This window comes from Mytilus galloprovincialis, chromosome 12, assembly GCF_965363235.1.
Source record: "Mytilus galloprovincialis chromosome 12, xbMytGall1.hap1.1, whole genome shotgun sequence".
Taxonomy (NCBI): Eukaryota; Metazoa; Mollusca; class Bivalvia; order Mytilida; family Mytilidae; genus Mytilus; species Mytilus galloprovincialis.
In genome coordinates this window covers 72325011-72345147 of record NC_134849.1, presented here as the reverse complement: position 1 = coordinate 72345147, position 20137 = coordinate 72325011, and the positions used below count along the sequence as shown (strand labels likewise).

At 32.4% G+C, this 20137-nt stretch overlaps 1 long non-coding RNA gene across 1 annotated transcript; it reads right to left on the bottom strand.

Moving 5' to 3' along the window:
• Positions 1–15234: 15234 nt before the first annotated feature.
• Positions 15235–18745, bottom strand: LOC143054753 (uncharacterized). The gene is made up of 2 exons (XR_012971816.1): positions 18552–18745; positions 15235–17185 (listed from the first exon to the last, which is right to left on the bottom strand). It is a non-coding gene; the product is annotated as an uncharacterized LOC143054753 (long non-coding RNA).
• Positions 18746–20137: the final 1392 nt, after the last annotated feature.

Below are 20137 nucleotides of genomic sequence, written 5' to 3'. Positions count from 1 at the left end.
AGCATAGGTCAGAGAATCAGAAAATTTCAATCATTGTACTTTCACATTCATGATTTTTAATACTTTTTTATAACCAAATGAACCTAATCCCGGATTAAAAACTATGATTTACACTTTAAAAAATTAAAGAAAACAATATTTATTAAATTTTAATTGGTGAATGATCTGGAAAACAAACTTCACTCCATAACATTTAACCACAATTTTATTTTAATGTTGAATCATATGAAAAGATATTATTAGTTACACAGTGTGCAATTGTCCTAATACGAGAATTTATCGGGTCAAACCCGATATGAATTTTATTGACCCGATAAATTCAGTATTAGGACAATTGAACACTGTGTAACGAATTTATCCTGATTTTGTTATATTACATGTTATTATATTCAAATTCAATGTTTGGACAATATCAATAATATATATTAGATATTTAATCTAAAACTGTGAAAAATTAAAAATATTATGACTATATAGCAACTCAATTTTTTATTTTTTTTATTAGGTCAATGGTATAAGGGAGATAATTGCAATTGACGTAATAAATAAGGGAGATAATTCCAATTGACGTGATAAAAAATTGTACTGAAATTTATTAGGACAATATCAGCCAATCAAAACGCGAGAAATTACTCTAAATCAGGATAAATGTATATCCGCTTCCCGAAAGAGTACAAATAAGTCAACTCACCTGGTCCTGTGTAATATGATAAAAGTACAATAAATCGTATCTTTTTATTCGAGCGTCGACGATGAGACAAAACGCTATGAAAAATTTATCTTCAACTTTTAATTAATTCAATTTTCAATGACTTACCTTTAAAGAAGAGCACTATAGCTAGCTACGAGATAAATAAAAAAAATATGATTTTTTTTGTTCATTAATGGAAGTAAAATAGCAGCCAGTATGGTGTTTGTCTAATTAAGCGATGAAACATTATGAATTACTTGCAAGTGAATAATTCGGCCTCATTAAATCTGTATTCCTGTGAACTTCAAATTAACCCCTTAGCTAGAGATCTAAAACGCATGAATTCTGTGTGGTTTGGTTATTTAAAGGAAAAGAATGTCAACATTGAAAGTGAAAAAAAGGAAAATCATTTGATTGTCAGACTGATTAAAACCACAAAAAATCATTCTTATACAAGTAGAACTATGATTAACATATATTTTTAATCTTCAATATCAAATTAAACTGACCTTTCGAGTCCATATTTTTTTAGACTGGTTAAAACTTGAATAAATATCTTATATATAGTTATCAATCATATATAAGAATTTAAGTCAAATCGGTGAAAATAAATATGACAGCTAGTGCCCCTTAAAGTAAAAGCCGACATTGGTGTCCTTAAGTTTTAACAAGAATCATCAACGAAACATGATCTATAATTTCGTTTCGTCTTCATAAGACTCATCAGTAGCGAGTTAAAAGATTTGAAAAGTCAGGACGATGTTAATGTCAAAAAGCACTACAAAAACAAGAAACCAAATACGCATTATAGAATGATTCTCTTCCCTTGCAAACTATGTCCTGTACCAGGCTATGAGTGTTTCTATGTAAGTTGCATTGTCGTTTGTTTTTATTGCCCTTCAGTGTTCTGTTGTTTCGTTGTTTTGGTCTTATAGTTGATTTGTTTTCCTCGGTTTAAGTTTGTACCCCGGATTTGTTTTCTCTCAATCCATTAAGGATTTTGCTTAAAGCGGTATGATAATGTTGCCTTTATTCTTCTGCAGATTAATTATTCGCTTAATCTCCGAAAGTGCAAAATTTGCTCGATATTTATTAGAACTTGTCGTTGAATACATTTATGGTAATATTTTTCAAATGTACCCACACAGAAAACAGAATCTCGTTAAGTATTGGCATTAAATTCAAAATCGAAAATTCATACGAGGCATTTATACTATTATTGACTAATAATGATATTTTAAACACAGTACGAAGTTAACTGCTAAAATCCGTTTCAAATTTGACTTTAATCAATAGTACAAAACTTTGAAGATTCCTTAGATTACCTAAGTTTACCACGCACTATAGTGTAAAATTAAGGACATAGTAGTTAACCGTATTTCTTACTATATGTGCATCAATAGTCATACCAATAAAACAGTGTTATGACAAAAATCGTGCTAGTAACCAGGACGTTTGTGCTTGTTTTCCCCCTTCGTATACAAATTAAAATATCAAATCAATGGGTGTATATTTGAAATTCAAAATTCAGAATGGTATAAAACGGACAAATAACACAGTATCCGTCATAGCTACAAGTTATTTGTCACATAGATAGCACTCGACGAGTGTCTTAAGAAAAACATGTCTGACATAAAACGAATCGGTATTATTGGAGCCGGACTTCATGGTATTTCAGCACTCCGACGTCTTTCTCAAAATGAAAACTTCAAATTAAAATGCTTTGAGAGAAACTTTGATTTAGGAGGAACATGGCTGTATACAGATCAAATCAAAGAAGACATTTATGGACGACCGATAACCAGTGCCATTTATCATAATTTAAGGTATGTTATTATTAGACAATAAATATTTCACGCTGTTGAGATATAGGAAGATGCAGTATGAGACCATCCAGATCAAAATTTGTAAAAGTAAACCATACGACAACCACAAAGACAGTGATACCTTGTATATGCAATTGTTTGTACCTGTTCAAAGTCAGGAATCTGATGTTCAGTGGTTGTCGTCTGTTTATTTGGTTAATAAGTGTTTCTCGTTTTCATTTTTATATAGATTAGGCCATTGGTTTTTCCGTTTGAATGGTTTTATAAAAGTGTTTTTGGGACCCTTTATAGCTTCTGTTCGGTGTGAGCCAAATTTCCGTGTTGAAGGCCATACGTTGACCTATAATGGTTTACTTTTATAATTTGTGACTTGGATGGAGATTTGTTCCATTGGCATTCATAACACATCTTCCTATATCTATATAGTTTTTCTAAAGTTTGCAGACCTTAAAAACACTAATGACTTGAGTTTTTAAAAAACATTTAAATACAAGTAATTAAGAAAATATCGGCACTAGCATTTATTGTATCGTGAATATGAACGGACATTACACAATATTGACTGCAGAACCACAATTGTTTTCAATTATACCAACTATGCTTGTTTTTTTGTATCAAACTTTGTTGTTGTCAATATAATGGACTTCTATGCGACTGTCAAACAAGTGATAGGTTACGCTAGTTAGAAAACCTAGTTAAATCCACCGTTTTTAAACATCAAGAAATGTGATGACAGTTGTTTTCCACTCGCTTTTTGTGTCTGAGCTTTTAATTTTGCCACTTGAACTTTCATTGGAGGTCGGTTGTTTTGTTATTATACTTTTATAAAGTAAAAAAAAATCTACTTTCTTGAAATCCTGATATTACTTTTATGTTGGAATTTCACATATGTTTGCTTTTCCCTGTTTAGGCTAAACAAAACAATATGTGTGTTTACTGTTACATACTGAAAAAAAGTAGAGTAGGTAGGTAGGAATTTATTTTGATTTTAATATTGGTTTCAAAATTGAGTTATTGGTAGCAACATTGGGACTTTAACAATGCTTGATCAAAAATGTTTAAAAAAAACTTTAGTGGATAAAAATTATGGAAGGTAGGGGTACTGTAAACACACATACATTTTTGTTGGGCTAATGCTGTAATAGTTGATAGATTTCACCTTATTCTATGTTCGGTATATTAATTTAAAAGAATAAATTTACATGTATATGAACATGCAAGTCATTTAAAGTTTTAAAATTTAGTTGCACTTTACTTTACTTTACTTTCACGATATTGATAAGATATGCAATAGTGTTGTTAAAATTGGACAGCAGTTTTTGATAATGTGCAGGCAACCAAGGGGCACACGATTCCCTGATATGAAAGATCTTCAGGATAAACTTGTAGTACCGAATATTATTTTCCACTAGCACTGTAATGTTTTTCAAATTAAAGTTTTTGAAAACGAGTATAACATTATGTTTTTGAAGTACAATCATATTTATTAACTGTTATATTCGAACGGCATTTATGTGTGCTTTTTTTGTGTACTCAAAACGTGCGTCTAGCGTTAACTATAATAAGTATTGTATGTTTTATGAGTTTATTTATATATAAACATACCTTTTGTCTGTTGTAGAACAGTAACCCCAGGACCACTGATGGAAATCGACGATTATCCATTAGAAAAATATGGTTTACCTTGCTTTATGACTCATCAGCAGGTTTTACAGTATCTTAATTGGATTGTTGATGACTGTGACATAAGAAAATTGATCAAGGTAAATTGATAATGTATATGTGAGATGGTATCAAGCATGCTAAAGAATGGCAGGTGATGCTTGCAAAGCAGGATACGATTGAACTGTAGAAAAAACTTTCTCTTTGTAATCCATTCATTATTTTATTATGTCCTTATGTTGCCATTTATTACGACTACATGGTTTGAAAAGCGGTTCACTACTGTCACTTAATAATTGTAGTGAACTATGTTTTACTAAAAAAATCACATGTTTCGACTCAAAAATAATAAACTTATCTATTTTGTTGTTGTTGTAATTAATATGATGATTATTAATAGCCGATTCGGTGCAATCTGTATTAGTACACCTTCGTCTGGTAATTTTTGTTTTTCTGCACCGTAATCGATTGACATGTTTTTCACTTTCTAAAGAAAGGAGTAGATCTGGTGCCGGCCAATTTTGGTTTAAAACTTCATGTTCATCTGATGAAAGATTTTTTGACATTTTTTGAACACTTAAGTGTTTAATTTAGTATATTCAATGAGTTTTGGGGATATATTTGGACTAATTTAGTCACAATATACGCTCAAATTCAATTTAAATATTCAAACTCTATCAAATTTACCATTATTTTACACTTTTCAGATGGTTTTGTCAAAAATGAAAGTGGCCGCATCCGTGTTCATCCTCCACTTTTATATATGTTATGTATTATTACAAAATACATCTTGCTTTTAAATGTTAAGAATGGACACAATTGCTGCCACGTCTATTTAAGACGGAAACAGTCAAAATTTAACTCAAATGCTAAGATTGTGAAGATTTCAGTAAATCAGCATGACTTAATGATGCTAGTATCCGATATATGTGTATTGTATTGTCAAAATTAACCCATATGTATGTAACAAAAGTATTTTTCTTTACAATAAATAGCCAAATGTTTACATTTTAACAATTCCGTAAAACTGCTATATACTTGAATTAAATGAAGATATTTGATCATATATAGTAATATTCTATCTCTTTTTATGCATCTAAGTTCAATACAGAGGTTGAAGAGGTAAAACCTGTTGACTTGTCAGCAAAAGATACAAAATGGAAAATTACATACGGTGACATCAGACATAAAAATGATTTGCAAACAGAGGAATTTGATGCCGTTGTGGTGTGCAATGGGTGAGTAAAAAATTATTAAATGTTCATTTACAAATCATTAGAATCACAAAAATACAGATTTCCGTGAAATTCAAAACGGAAAGTCCCTAATCAAGTGACAAAGTGAAAAAGCTCAAACATATCAAACGAAAGGATAACAACTCATATAGTCCTGACTTGGAACAGACATTTTCTTATGTATAAAATGGTGAATTAAACCTGGTTTTGTAACTAGCTAAACCTCTCACTTGTATGACAGTCGTATAAAATTCAATTATTTTGACAACGATATGTGAACAAAAGAAACAAAAATAATAAGAATATCAAAACAGGAATACTGCAGTCAACAATGGGTTTGTCAGTTAACTGCTAGTAGTCTGTTGTTATTTATGTATTATTGTCATTTTGTTTATTTTCCTTGGTTACATCTTCTGACATCAGACTCGGACTTCTCTTGAACTGAATTTTAATGTGCGTATTGTTATGCGTTTACTTTTCTACATTGGCTAGAGGTATAGGGGAGGGTTGAGATCTCACAAACATGTTTAACCCCGCCACATTTTTGCGCCTGTCCCAAGTCAGGAGCCTCTGGCCTTTGTTAGTCTTGTATTATTTTAATTTTAGTTTCTTGTGTACAATTTGGAAATTAGTATGGCATTCATTATCACTGAACTAGTATATATTTGTTTAGGGGCCAGCTGAAGGATGCCTCTGGGTGCGGGTACATTGAAGACCTGTTGGTGACCTTCTGCTGTTGTTTTTTCTATGGTCGGGTTGTTGTCTCTTTGGCACATTCCCCATTTCCATTCTCAATTTTATTTAATCTTAATCACTATCAAAACAATAAAAAGCACAAATATTTTACAAAGAAGCACAAAAAGGCAACACACATTGGCAAAAATGAAAGACAAGGGTACACATTTTTACCATAGAACAATAACAAAATGACGGGATGTTAAGTACAGAGCCACGTCATATGTGACAAAAAAAACCTACAAAAGGCATTAAGACAAAGCACATTAACAAATATGAAAAACAAGAATACAAAAATTATACCATAGAACAATAATACAATGAACAAGTAACAGTTTTGTCATGCCATCTAAGGAGGGGAATTGTTACATTGCATGTAGCTATATTGTTTCAGTCTATATGTTCACTGATTCAAACTTATCCAACATTGCCCATGTGAAATTTTAGAGTTGTTTGTATAAACATTGAACGACAAAAATATGTGACGTATAATTGTTCAGACGTCAGACACGCGAAATTGTATCTTTTAAAATTATAACACGATGATGACTACTGTACCCGTATTTTGACTATTTTATTTCTTATTCTGTTTAGTTCACGCATCATCGTAAATAAATCGGAATTAGATGAGACTCATATAAATTGAGAGGTTTAGCGCTATAAAACCAAATTTAATCCACCATTTTCTACATTTGAAAATGCCTGTACCAAGTCAGTAATATGACAGTTGTTGTCCATTTGTTTTTGATGTGTTTTGTCATTTGATTTTGCCATGTGATTATGGACTTTCCGATTTGATTGTCCTCTGAGTTCAGGATTTTTGTGATTTTACCTTTTTTTACTATAAGATAAACCTTAAATGAAATCTAGTACCCTAAGAAATTTCTAATGTTTGTTCAGTGTTAACAATTTGAAATCTTTGATTTTGTTTGCAGAAATTGCTCGGTGCCTAAATATCCGGACGTAGAAAACCAGGAGGAATTTGAAGGGCTTTTATTACACAGTATGTGGTACCGTAGACCAGAAAATTTTGTAGATCTGAAAGTTGCATTACTTGGATGTCGGTATACTGGGATAGATCTTGCTTTTGAACTATCAAAGTTTGCTAAGAAAGTAAGTTATATATTTATTGTGAAACATATGCACCGTTTTTTAGAGTTATTTTATTTATTATTATAATAAAGCGGAAGGCTTGGATAACCATTAAACCAGATTCAAATCTTCCGTTTTTTTCTTAAAATGCCCTATACCAAGTCAGGAATGTGCCAGTTGTTATCAAACAGTTTTTTTCTCAATCAATTGATACATTTTGAACACTGGTAAACTACTGTTGACTTAATTTGTTTTTTTGTTTTAACAAAAAAAGACACCAATGGGATACTCCCTTTTAAAAATGGCAAATCCAATGGCGAAAGAATAACGACGAACAGACAAACAACATTACATAACATTAAGCTGAAAAAGAAAATTTTAGCAACGTGAAACCATCCAAACTGGGGGGAGGGACACAGAAATAGAGCATATAAAACTCCAATATATTTCAGTAATATACAAAAATGACTGCATCGATTTGAAATAGTTTACAAGTATGGGATATCTAACCATCTCATTCTTCAATTTCGTAACTAAAAGCCTATTAACAAAAAATATTTTTTGAACAGAAAAAATCCTGATGTTTCGATCCCCGATTTATTTTACAGTTTTCTTTTAAAAGTCTTTACGTATTTCAGATACAGTATTTATTCTTTTCTACCTATTACTGTTAAGTCACTCTTATGCTTTCACCGCATTTGGCACACACATAGGTTTAAAGCCCATGAGATCACCCCAAGTTTTTTGGGGGACTCGTTGTGCTAAGGTTTTAGTTTATTTGTCGTGGTGTGTGCTCTAGTGGTTGTCTTTTTCATTTTTTGGCATGGTGTGTCAATTTTATTCCGACTTATGAGTTTGAATGTCCTTATAATATCTTTCGCCTCTCTTTTAAAAAAAAAACTTTCTAGAAAAATACATTTTCCCCCTATTTATAACATGAATATCATGATATGACACAATTGATAAGATACCACAAAAACCCTATTTTTAAACTAAAAGAAAAAATGATGTTTGGACGTCCGATTTATACCTGATTGAAAGTAACAACGGAAATCAATTACATTATTTGATTTTGTTTTTTGTTTTTGAACAGTCCATCATTTATTTTACAAGTTTATCTTTGCCATAATTGGACTAAAGCACCAACAATCTTACCAGATAACATAACAGAGAAACGTTCGTCATTTAAGCGGTTCACCAAATCATCGGTCATTTTAGACAATGACGACAAACTTGACGTCGATGCTGTTATCTATTGTACTGGATATAAACACGAATTTAAATTCTTACCGGAAGGAATAGTCAAGATCGGGAAAAATTCAGATGTTAGAAACTTCTTTAAATACATATTTCCCGCTGAGTGGCGCACTCTGTTTTTCATGGGTATACCACGGCAGGTGTCGTTTTTCAAGATGAGTGATCACGAAGCACTGTTTATGCGTTCGGTGTTGGAAAACAAAGCAAAATTACCGAATGACGAAGAAATGCAAAAGATAATTGAATACGATGGGCCAATCGACGAATCACGTGTCACAATCAGTTTGACTGGGATAAAGAACTTGCTCATTATGCTGGAACGTTCCAACCTTATCCACCAGTAATGAAGAAAGTTTGGGATCACTATTTCAACTCGTGGTCAAATGATTTTAGTAATTGCAAGAAAAACACTTACAAAGTACAAGGAAACGAGTCATTCAGTGTAGAGTGACAATGATGAATCTCTAAAATACAAGCAACTTCTATTTTGTCTTTGTAATGTAATTTCTAGTATTCCACCACATGTTATCGTATACACTAAAATAGACATTTATGAAAGAAAATAAACTTGTTTGACCTGGTGTTCGATTGTTTATTCTCTTCAATTTTGTACTTGTTTGCCTATAACTATTTTAATATGAGAGTCACTAATGAGTCTTCTGAAGACTAAACGCGCGTCTGGAGTATTAAATTATAAGCCTAGCACCTTAGATAACTATTATATAGCTTATTGTTTTGTAATGTGTTAATCCACAACATTGTGTATGTGCCTGTCCATTGTAGTTCAGTTTTTGCCCCTGGTTCATGTCTATCATGTTGCTCATATGTTGTCTTTGGTTTATGTTTGTCATTTTGCTCGTCTGTTGTCTGATCTTCGGTCAGGTTGTTGTCTCTTTGAAATATTCCCCATTTCCCTTCTCAATTTTATCTGTTTTAGGAATGCAATTAAATAGCTAATGGCTCGATGGAGAGGTGCATATAAAAAAATGAAAGAGTAACGTACATATTGTTATTGAAACCAAATCGAGAAGATGCGATTATGGGTTTTTACAGCAAAGACCTCATTATATCTTCATTAAACGCAAACATTTTAAAAGACCGCTCAAGATGTTCTTATTATTAAGACTTACCTTAAAACTTGTTTTTTCCTTAGATAGTCTTCATAGAGGTTGGTTGAAATAAAAAAAAAACAATTTAGCACCTAATTAAGTAAAAAATGTAGACCAAGTAATCATGACGTCTTATAATGCTTTTACAGTTTCAACTAAAGACGAAGAAATGGATCTTCCATCACTGTATTGTATAACTTAACTACATAAGTGTCATTACAAACACTTCCAAGTGCTACACGAAACCTTTATCTGAATAATTAACATCTATTTTATCAGCAATCAAAGCCGGGCTATAAGATATTTTTAGAATGCCTATTCAAGAAATGGCATGAATTAGATTTCGATAAAAAAAAATCCAAACATCCTTTAGAGTACACACATTCTAAGTTTCTTTCATCTTGCAATAGTATCAAAACATTTAACTTTTCTACACTTTACACAAGTATTCCCATTCCAAACTAAAAGACAAATTGAAAGCGATGGTATTGCTTTGTATCATAAAAAAGAATGGCAAACCTAGATACAAGTATCCTGTCTTAGGGAGGGATAAATCCTACTTTGTAAAGAATCATTCAAACAAAATATCTCTGAAACTGACATTATCACGATGCTTGATTTCTTGATTGACAACATATTTGTTACATTTTTCAACAGACCGTCGGCATTCCAATGGGAACCAATTGTGTTCATCTTCTTGCCGACTTGTTTTTCTATTTATTATTATGACTTCATACAGCAACTTTTTATGAAGAAAGATGATCTTCTTGCCGACTTGTTTTTCTATTTATTATTATGACTTCATACAGCAACTTTTTATGAAGAAAGATGATATCCTTTAAAATTTACTTTCCGCTAAAAAAGATGATGTTCTCTCACTAAATAATTAAAAATTTGGTAACTATGTTGAAAGCATATATCCCATCGAATTAGAGATAAAGGATACAACATATTCAGTTAGGTCTGCCTCATATCTTGACTTTAGTCTAGAAAATGAAAATGAGGGTCGGTTGAAAACAATACTTTACAACAAAAGAGATGATTTTAGCTTTCCAAATTGTGAACTTTCCATTTTTATGTAGCAACAGTAATTCAGCTCCTACATGCGTATTTATCTTGCAATTGATACGATATTCCCAGGTTTGAATTTCCTATCATGATTTCCTTGAAAGAGGACTGCTGCTCACAAGGAAGCAATCAAACCAATAGTTCAAAATGGTGAAGTTGAAATCATACCTTCGTAATTTTTACGGGCGCTATCACAAGTTGGTTGACTTTTGTGGAATTTCCGTTTCACATATGACATCGGATATGTACCTTATGTCGTAACTACAATCCCCTTCCCTTTACATGAATGTGTACTACCGAATTTTACTATTTACCGGGTTTGTGATAACATGAGCAACACGGCGGGTGCACATGTGCAGCTGAATCTGCTTACCCTTCCGAAGTACCTGAGATCCTCCCCAGTTTTTGGTGGCGTTCATGTTGCTTAGTCTTTAGTTTTCTATGTTGTGTCATGTATACTACTGTTATTCTGTTTGATTTTTCATTGTGAGCCATGGTGTTGTCAGTTTATTTTCGACCTATGAGTATGACTGGATATTGTACGTTACAACAGCTAAAGTTTAATATATAAACTATTTGTGATAATTAACTGCTCCTATAACTTGTTTGTATGCGTATTAGTTTCTCCATAGGCGGTAATGGTAACGGTTTCTTCTATTGCTCGTCCATATCGTTAACTTGGATATGTGTGATGGCTCGTTTCGAAGCTGAGACATTTTGACATATGTTGTTAAATTTTCGGGGTACGAAGTGAGATTACTTTTTCCGTAAATTAGCAAACCCCGAGTATCCTTTTGTGATGCGGCTCCTCATGGTAAAACGTTCCATTTTTAACACAATAAAATTAAGTCCTTTGAACACATTTAATAGCATCATAGATTTTACACATTTATTCTGTGTTCCCCTAATTTCTAAATTAATTCAATTGGTTAAGCTCAGTCACACGTTTATCATAGAAAAGTGTCAAATATCACTACACAGAGATTTTTTGTTTACACGTGACTTTTGATTTCATCATTTCAAGACGCATTAGGGATATTGTCTCATATGCTATTAAGATTATTATGTTCATTTGACAAAAGAAATATTTGAAAAAGTTTATTTTATTCATTTATATTTTATCATGAAATAATGATATTGTGTCTGTCATGAATAAATAAGCTTAAATATTATATATTAATTTTTTTGAATTTGTTGCTTTTTTATTTCGAATCTTGAGTTTTTCTTTATTTTGTTTCCATTGTATTCGCATTGTATAAGCGATTATGAAGTTGTAAACATATGTTTGACATACACACGGATTTTTGAATTTCGTCGAAATAGAAACTTCCCCTTTAGTAAGGTCCTTTAGCACAGAGTTTTAGTATAGGAATTTATTATCTAAAGGAAACTGACAAACACGTAGGTATTTTCTTCCTTGTGATTAATTGTACTTTCATAGAGGGTTTATGACCTTGTAACTTTTCTACTTCACAATGTTTAATATTTTTGCCAATTTACTTCCCCACTTTCTTTTTTTCTTTCTTCTCCCATAATTTATATTTTAAACATATATTCCATATCTAAAATTAAATTTGGGTTAACTTACGTTTGCAATTGCTTCTGAATCGGGAAAACGTTATATCTTATAATATTTAAAACTCATATGCAAAATGTCAGTATGATAAACTTCTAATCGTTGTTTTCGGATATTAATAAAAAGAAAAACTTTGTTTTACATTTTGTTTTTATCTATTTTTTGGTGGGGGGATTTTGGTTATTAAAGTGATAAGCTGTTCTCTGCAATAATTGTTATACCTGTTAAAATCTGGACAAACATCATAAAATCAGCTGGGTCAATATCTTAAATTGTTTTTACATAGGCGGTAATAGTAACGTTTTTTCCTGTATCTCAGTCCATATCGTAAACTTGGATATGTATGATAGCTCGTTTCGATGCTGTGACATTTTCACATATGTGGTTAAATGTTCGGGGTACGAAGTGAGATTACTTTTTCAGTAAATTAGCATACCCCGAACAGCCTTTTGTGATGCGGCTCCTTGTGGTAAAATATCTACTTTTGAAGACAATAAGTTCTTTGAAAATTTAATACTTTGAACACATTAAATAACTCTAGAGTTTTTACATATTTATTCTATATTCCTCTACTTTCCTAATCACCACAAATGGTTAAGCTCAGTCATTTGTAAAAAATAGAAATATGCCCAATATCACTACACAGAGATTTTTTCTTTTCACTTTATTTTTGAGTTCCTCATTTCGAAGTGCATTAGAGATAAACTAGGAGACGCGTACCCTATCGACACAATCGGTCTCAACATATAAACTAGGAGATGCATACTCTATCGACACAATCGGTCTCACATATGAACTAGGAGATGCATACTCTATCGACACAATCGGTCTCACATATGAACTAGGAGAAATATACCCTATCGACACAATCGGACTCAACATATAAACTAGGAAACGCACACTCTGTCGACACAATCGGACTCAACATATAAACTAGGAGACTCATACCCAATCGACACAATTGGACAACATATAAACTAGGAGACGCATACCATATCGACACAATCGGTCTCAACATATAAACTAGGAGAAACATACCCTATCGACACAATCGGTCTCAACATATAAACTAGGAGAAACATACCCTATCAACACAATCGGTCTCAACATATAGACTGGGAGACACATACCCTATCGACACAATTGATCTCAACATATAAACTAGGAGACGCATACCTTATTGACACAATCGGTCTTAACACTTTGGAGTTCTGAGTGTTGATGCCACTGCAGTGGACGTTTTATCCCCGAGGGTATCACCGGCCTAGTAGTCAGCACTTTGGTGTTGACATGAATATCAATTGTATTGTCATTTTTATAAATTTCCTGTTTACAAAACTTTGAATTTTTCGAAAAACTAGGGATTTTCTTATCCCAGGAATAGATTACCTTAGCCGTGTTTGGCACAATATTTTTGGAATTCTGGGTCCTCAATACTCTTCAACATTGTACTTGTTTGGCTTTCTAACTATTTTGATATGAGCATCACATATGATGAGTCTTATGTAGACGAAACGTGCGTCTAGCGTCCTAAATTGTCATCCTGGTAGCTTTGATAACTATATCTTGATGTGTAATTTTAATTTTAATTTTTCTTTTTTAACGTATAAGTGAGTTTAAATATGTAGCGTCATAGTATAATTAAGAAGTTATCAATAGAATGGGAAAAGAGTACTCATGTAGTATTTAAGTAAATGCGTGAGAAAAAGTGATCAAAGGCATATTCAAACTCATAAGCCGAAAACAACTGACAATCTCATGGCAAGAGAAGAAAAGCAATTAATCAAAAGACAACTAACAGTATTCCAAACTTAATATAAAACTAGAGGCTCCCAAGAGCTTGTGTTGATCACCTGTATTTACGAATGCTTTGTTATTTATGTGAAATTAGGTTAAAACATTATTAATAGTATTAGATGTTAAATATTTTCAGATAATATAATGATAGCTAAGATAATAACCAAAAACTGCAAAATGTCCTTAAAAGAACCAATTCAGGAAAAGCAACCCAACAACGGGTTGTTAGATTTGAAAAATTGTTGGCAGATAATCGATTTTAATCTGATGAACATTTTTTGCCCGTAACAGATTTGCTCTAAATGCCTTAGTTTCAGAGATATAAGCAAAAAAGAGCAATAACAGGGGTCGACTGACAATTTTAATCATGTTGACTTATTTGTAAATCTTTCTTTGTTGAACACTATCGTTGCTACAGTTTATCTTTATCTATAATAATATTCAAGATAATAACCAAAAACGGCAAAATTTCCTTAAAATTACAATTTCATGGGCAGCAACCTAACAACGGGTTGTCCTATTCATCTGAATATTTCAGGGCAGATAGATCTTGGCCGTATAAACACTTTCACATCATGTCAGATTTGCTCTAAATGCCCCGGTTTCAGAGATATAAGCCGAAATCTACATTTACCCCATTTATGTTCTATTTTCAGCCATGGCGGCCATCTTGGTAGGTTGGCCGGGTCATCGGACACAGTTTTGGAACAAGATACCTCAGTGATGATTGTGACTAAGTTTGGTGAAATTTGGCCTTGTAGTTTCAGAGGAGAAGATTTTTGTAAAAGTTAACGACGACGGACGCCAAGTGATGAGAAAAGCTCACTTGGCCTTTTAGGCCAGGTAAGCTAAAAACTAAAGACTAGGCAACACGAAGCCCACCAAACACTAGTGGTGATTTAAGGTGCTCCAGAAGGGTGAGTAGATTTTTTCCATATGTGGCACAAGTCGTGTTACTCATGTTAGACCATCATGGTTTAAATTAAAGAAATAGTATAAATCGACGGCCAGGAATCATATTTCAAATGTTAGTTTGATTCAACGGCTTGTCATGAAAAATTTAATTTCGTCTCAATATTTTTGTCTTGCCTACCGACACCATACTACAAACAACATACTCATATTTTTAAAGTAAATTATCAATAAAAACGAAAAATAAAAAAGACCAATTCAAAAGATATTGTTGTATCATACTTTTAATTCAGAATTAGTATCTTTCATGACTATTAAAGTAATCTTTTTTATTCTAAAATTGTATATTATTCAACGCTGCGGTGTATTCCGTCTATACCAATGCTTTTACTATATCCAGGCATTGATTCACTATGTCTAATGCTTTCTTATCATGGCTTATGAAGTATCTTTCTCTTATTGTGAGTTCGATATCACGAATAGCAGTTAATTTTCCCCTGTTATCTCGAAGATGATGAAAACACAAAAATAATAATACATGACAGTAAACAACAGACGGTATATACATCCTGTTCATCACTTTAGGTAGCCGTGTCAGTTCTATTGGAAGTAAAATAAACGGAAAGTAGAAAACAACATCTTGAATAATAAGATTTTTACACGTTGCTATTAAACCAACTGCCCGATGCATTCTCTCGAAAACTGTCTGCTCCTCTAAGCTGAAATGACTGACTGAATAATACAACGGTATATTATCTGGAGTACACTTAGATAGGCAGTAGCTTATTATAGTAATGCATTGTTTGAAACGTTTACATTGATACAAATAGGATGCAAACAACAACCAAGAGTTCAATACATCGAAAGATAGCCCAATCTTGAAGGTACCAAATATGATATGGCTTTGTCTATAGAAAGATTTGTTACTTATAGTTAAGTTCCTCGGAAAATGTACTTGTATGTACAGGTTTGACATCAAAGACATCACGTATTTAGATACTTCCTGGTCTGGAAAATTAATACAACATGTTATAACGCGGTTCAGTGCAGCATTTAAATCGTATATTGGAAAATCATCACTACTATATAAAGAAAGACAGAGACATGGCAATACGGAAACTGTCAGTTCGAACCCGTGTGAATATCTAGAATCCAACCTATACTCTTGAAACATCGACGTATTAAAAATGACAGCCCATGGTGACATATATATAAGCTGCAACGTATTCAGTAAAGAAACTTGTTGGTCATCAGTGAATCGATCCTCAAATAGGTTATTATCTGGGATGAAATAATGAAGACATGTTTTGTATTCTACACAGTACTTCAGTCGTCTAAAACAGTTCAGAAAACAAGACAAAAATGATCCGGGTTTCCAGTCTGAAGGACATGACTCTTCGCTTAACCAAAACATTATTGTTTTAAGGAAATATGAACAAATTAGGTCACCATGTTTCGGTTTGATTATGTCTTTTAAAATAATTTTTAATAACGAATAACATAATAATTGAGTGTGTGAAAAAGAATAAATTAATTGTTTTTCTGCCATTGAAAATGAAATTCGCCATTCTAGGTCTTCGTGAGGTGAATATTTAGATCCAATAGGAACAAATAAAACACCATATTGGACTATTGACGTTACAAGTTTGTAATCTGGCCACGTAGATCTTGGTCTGTTAATCCACGGTTGAGCTGATGTTATCCATTCTTTACATCGGAGACAGTAAGCGTAATCAAATGTTTCGTCTGGATCAGATATGCAAGGACCATGTATAATTAAATACGATACCAAAAAGAGTTCCTTAAATCGTTTGCTTGAGATAAAAGTTTCTTCGCCTAAAGTATCAAGCATGTCCCTCATGAAAGGTATGTTTTTAAAAAAGGGATACACCTTTAATTTCGTAAACCCAGGTTTTGTGTCATTTGTTTCCATTAAAATAGGCCTATGTAAATGACCATTTATCACATTATTGTTATTCTCATATACCTGAAATAAATCCAATACAACCATTCTATCGAAATCACTGCCTTTTAGATCTAAACCTTCTGCTTTACTTCCACTGCTAATAAGAGTGGTTAAACCATTACCATTGTACACATAGTCCATTATCGTAAATAAACCTCGTTTTGTTTTCACAACATCTTCTGAACCAACAATGTTACAGAAGTAATGGTAAAATTCAAGTGAAATTTCTTCGTCTGTATGATTCATTATTCCAGAAAATCTAAAATTTTAAAAGAAATAAATAATTCAACTATTAATTTAGTTTCATTTGGTACTTGACAAATTAACGCACCACGTTATGATTTATTGCTAAACATTTTTTGTATGGAATTTTGAATGTAAATTTGGAAGATGAATATTATAGATTTTGTGTTTTCAATATTTTCTTTTAATATTAATATGCAGATGCACCACCCCTCTTTGAAAATATAAAGCCTGACACATATTGCAAGTGGTCCATTTTTTATCTAGTTTCTTTTCATAGAAACTTGATTTTTTTATTGAATACTTGAAAATATAGCTCTATATATAAACTCATTATATATACCAGGCTTAAGATAATGAACGCTAGACGCGCGAAACGGTTTCGTCTACAAAAAACTCATCATTGACGTTAAAATAAAAAGATGTCCACAGATAAAAGACGCATTTTGTGTTATCCAAAGTTTGTTAAAGCTTTTCATTGAGGGATTAGAATCTGAGGCAACATAAATACTAAGATCGTTGAGTGTTTGGTCTCTTTGTTTAACTTAAATAATCATTAAGCGTTCTCGAGAGACCAACAGTTTAAGTATTAAAACTGAAAAGAGTTTTTGATAGTTCCCCATCGGTATAAGTAACACTCATGTTGCAAAAATTTCTGCTATTATGTGGATTATCTTTTCGCTAAATTTGCTCTTTGGCCGTGAAATTGTTATTTTTTCACCTGTCGTTTTGAAAATGACCAATACGGTACTTTGTAAACGATGATTTGAAAAACCAAAATACAAATAAAATTGAGAAAGGAAATGGGGAATGTGTCAAAGCGACAACAACCCGACCATAGAGCAACAGCCGAAGGCCACCAATGGGTCTTCAATGCAGCGAGAAACTCCCGCACCCGTAGGCATCCTTCAGCTGACTACTTGAAACATATGTATACTAGTACAGTAATACTGAACGTCATACTAAACTCCGAATTATACACAAGAAACTAGAATAAAAAAAATCATGCAAGACTAACAAAGGCCAGAGGCTCCTGACTTGGGACAGGCGCAAAATTGCGGCGGGGTTAATCATGTTTAGGAGATCTCAACCTTCCCCTATACCTCTAGCCAATGTAGAAAAGTAAACACATAATAATACGCACATTAAAACTCAGTTCAAGAGAAGTCCGAATCCGATGTCAGGATATGTTACAAAAGAAAATAAATAAAATGACAATAATACATAAACAACAACCGACTACTAGCAGTTAACTGACATGCCAGCTTCAGACCTCAATTAAACTGATTGAAAGATTATGCCTTTATCATCTGAATATCAGGCATTGTCCCTCCCGAAACCTATTCGTTATTTGAGAAACATAGAATCGAAAAAGAACTTACCTCTTTTTTGGTTTATATAATTGAATATTATAGTATTAGTGTCAACTGTGATCTAGTGTCCAATTAGTTATGTAATATATAACAAATTTATGACTTGGACCTTTTAACTTGTTTACACACTAGTACTACTATGAGCGTCAACTGTCATCACATTCATCACTGTTGTGCCTATTTTAATAAGAATAGTGAACACAAAACCACTTGAGAAACTTGAAACTTTGACAATGGATTAAGTACTTTCTTCCGTAAAATTGAGAATGGAAATGGGGAATATGTCAAAGAGACAACAACCCGACCAAATAAAAAACATAAATGAGTAACACACGGGAAAAAATCGTCCTTAAACATTCAATTCGTTTCATTAATTTTTGTTTGTATATCTTTACAAAAATATGTGTAACGTGATTGAATCGATATCAGTCACGGTTGCAAATGCTTGACACACAAGCCCCTATATGTAAGACGGCATGTCATTTGTATAAGTCATGTTTTAAAGGTTGCACACAAAAAAGGTAAAATCACAAAAATACTGAACTAAGAGGAAAATGTAATCGGAAAGTCCGTAATCACATGGCAAAATCAAATAACAAAACACATCAAAAACACAGACAAACCTCTTGTATGTATAAAGACATATCATCAAAAAAAGTCACGATTGCAAAGGCTTGACACACACATCATTTATGTATAGCGGCATATCATCGATATTAGTCACGGTTTCAACGGCTTTATTTAACGCATAAAGGTGATTTTATTAAGATATATACAAAGAACTTATTTCTTCAGACGTTAAGGAAATTATCATTTTTAATTTTATCAATGGATCTGATTTCGCATCATGAGCTGATTGGCCATTATGACAAAAGTGTGTGAGAAATAATATCTGAGATTCTTCCTCAGTCATAATAACCTTCCATCATTACCAAACTGAACAAAGAAATAACACGACGGGTGCCGTATGCGGTGCAGGAAATGTTTACCCTTCCGGAGCACCTGATTTCACTCCCAGTTTTTTTAGGAGGTCGTGTTGTTTCTTATTTATTATTTATATCTGTTGATGTACATATCTTTTGGATTTGTGAGTTTCTGTTTGCTCCTTGGTTTTGATTGCTATTGTCTTTGGCCACTACAGTTTTTGATTCTTTCAAATAAAAAAAAATCCCACTCATATGCAATCAAAATATCATATTTTTACAATTTCTACATTATATAATTCAAGTGTTCAAAGTTTTATTCATATTGTTTGATGTATTTCTCGTTTGTTTCTTTTTAGTATTTGTTTATATGAAAATTTGTTTTTAGTTTTTTTGTACTAATTTCAACCGGTTTTGTGTCTTTCGAGCTTCTGTTGGGCCAAATTTCATATGGATTAATTTGTGTTTCTACACTTGTAAGCTCTTATCTCAGCATATTGTTTTTGCGAAATTTAAAGATGTTTATTTCTAAGCTTTTATTCAGAAGTTTGAAATGAAAGAATGATTATTAAATCTAATTATGTCTTTCCTTGAAACAAGGTCTCATAAGCCAAGGAATGCACGTTATAATTTTCGTGTAGTATTAAGTTAATCACTAACAAAAGGATTCAT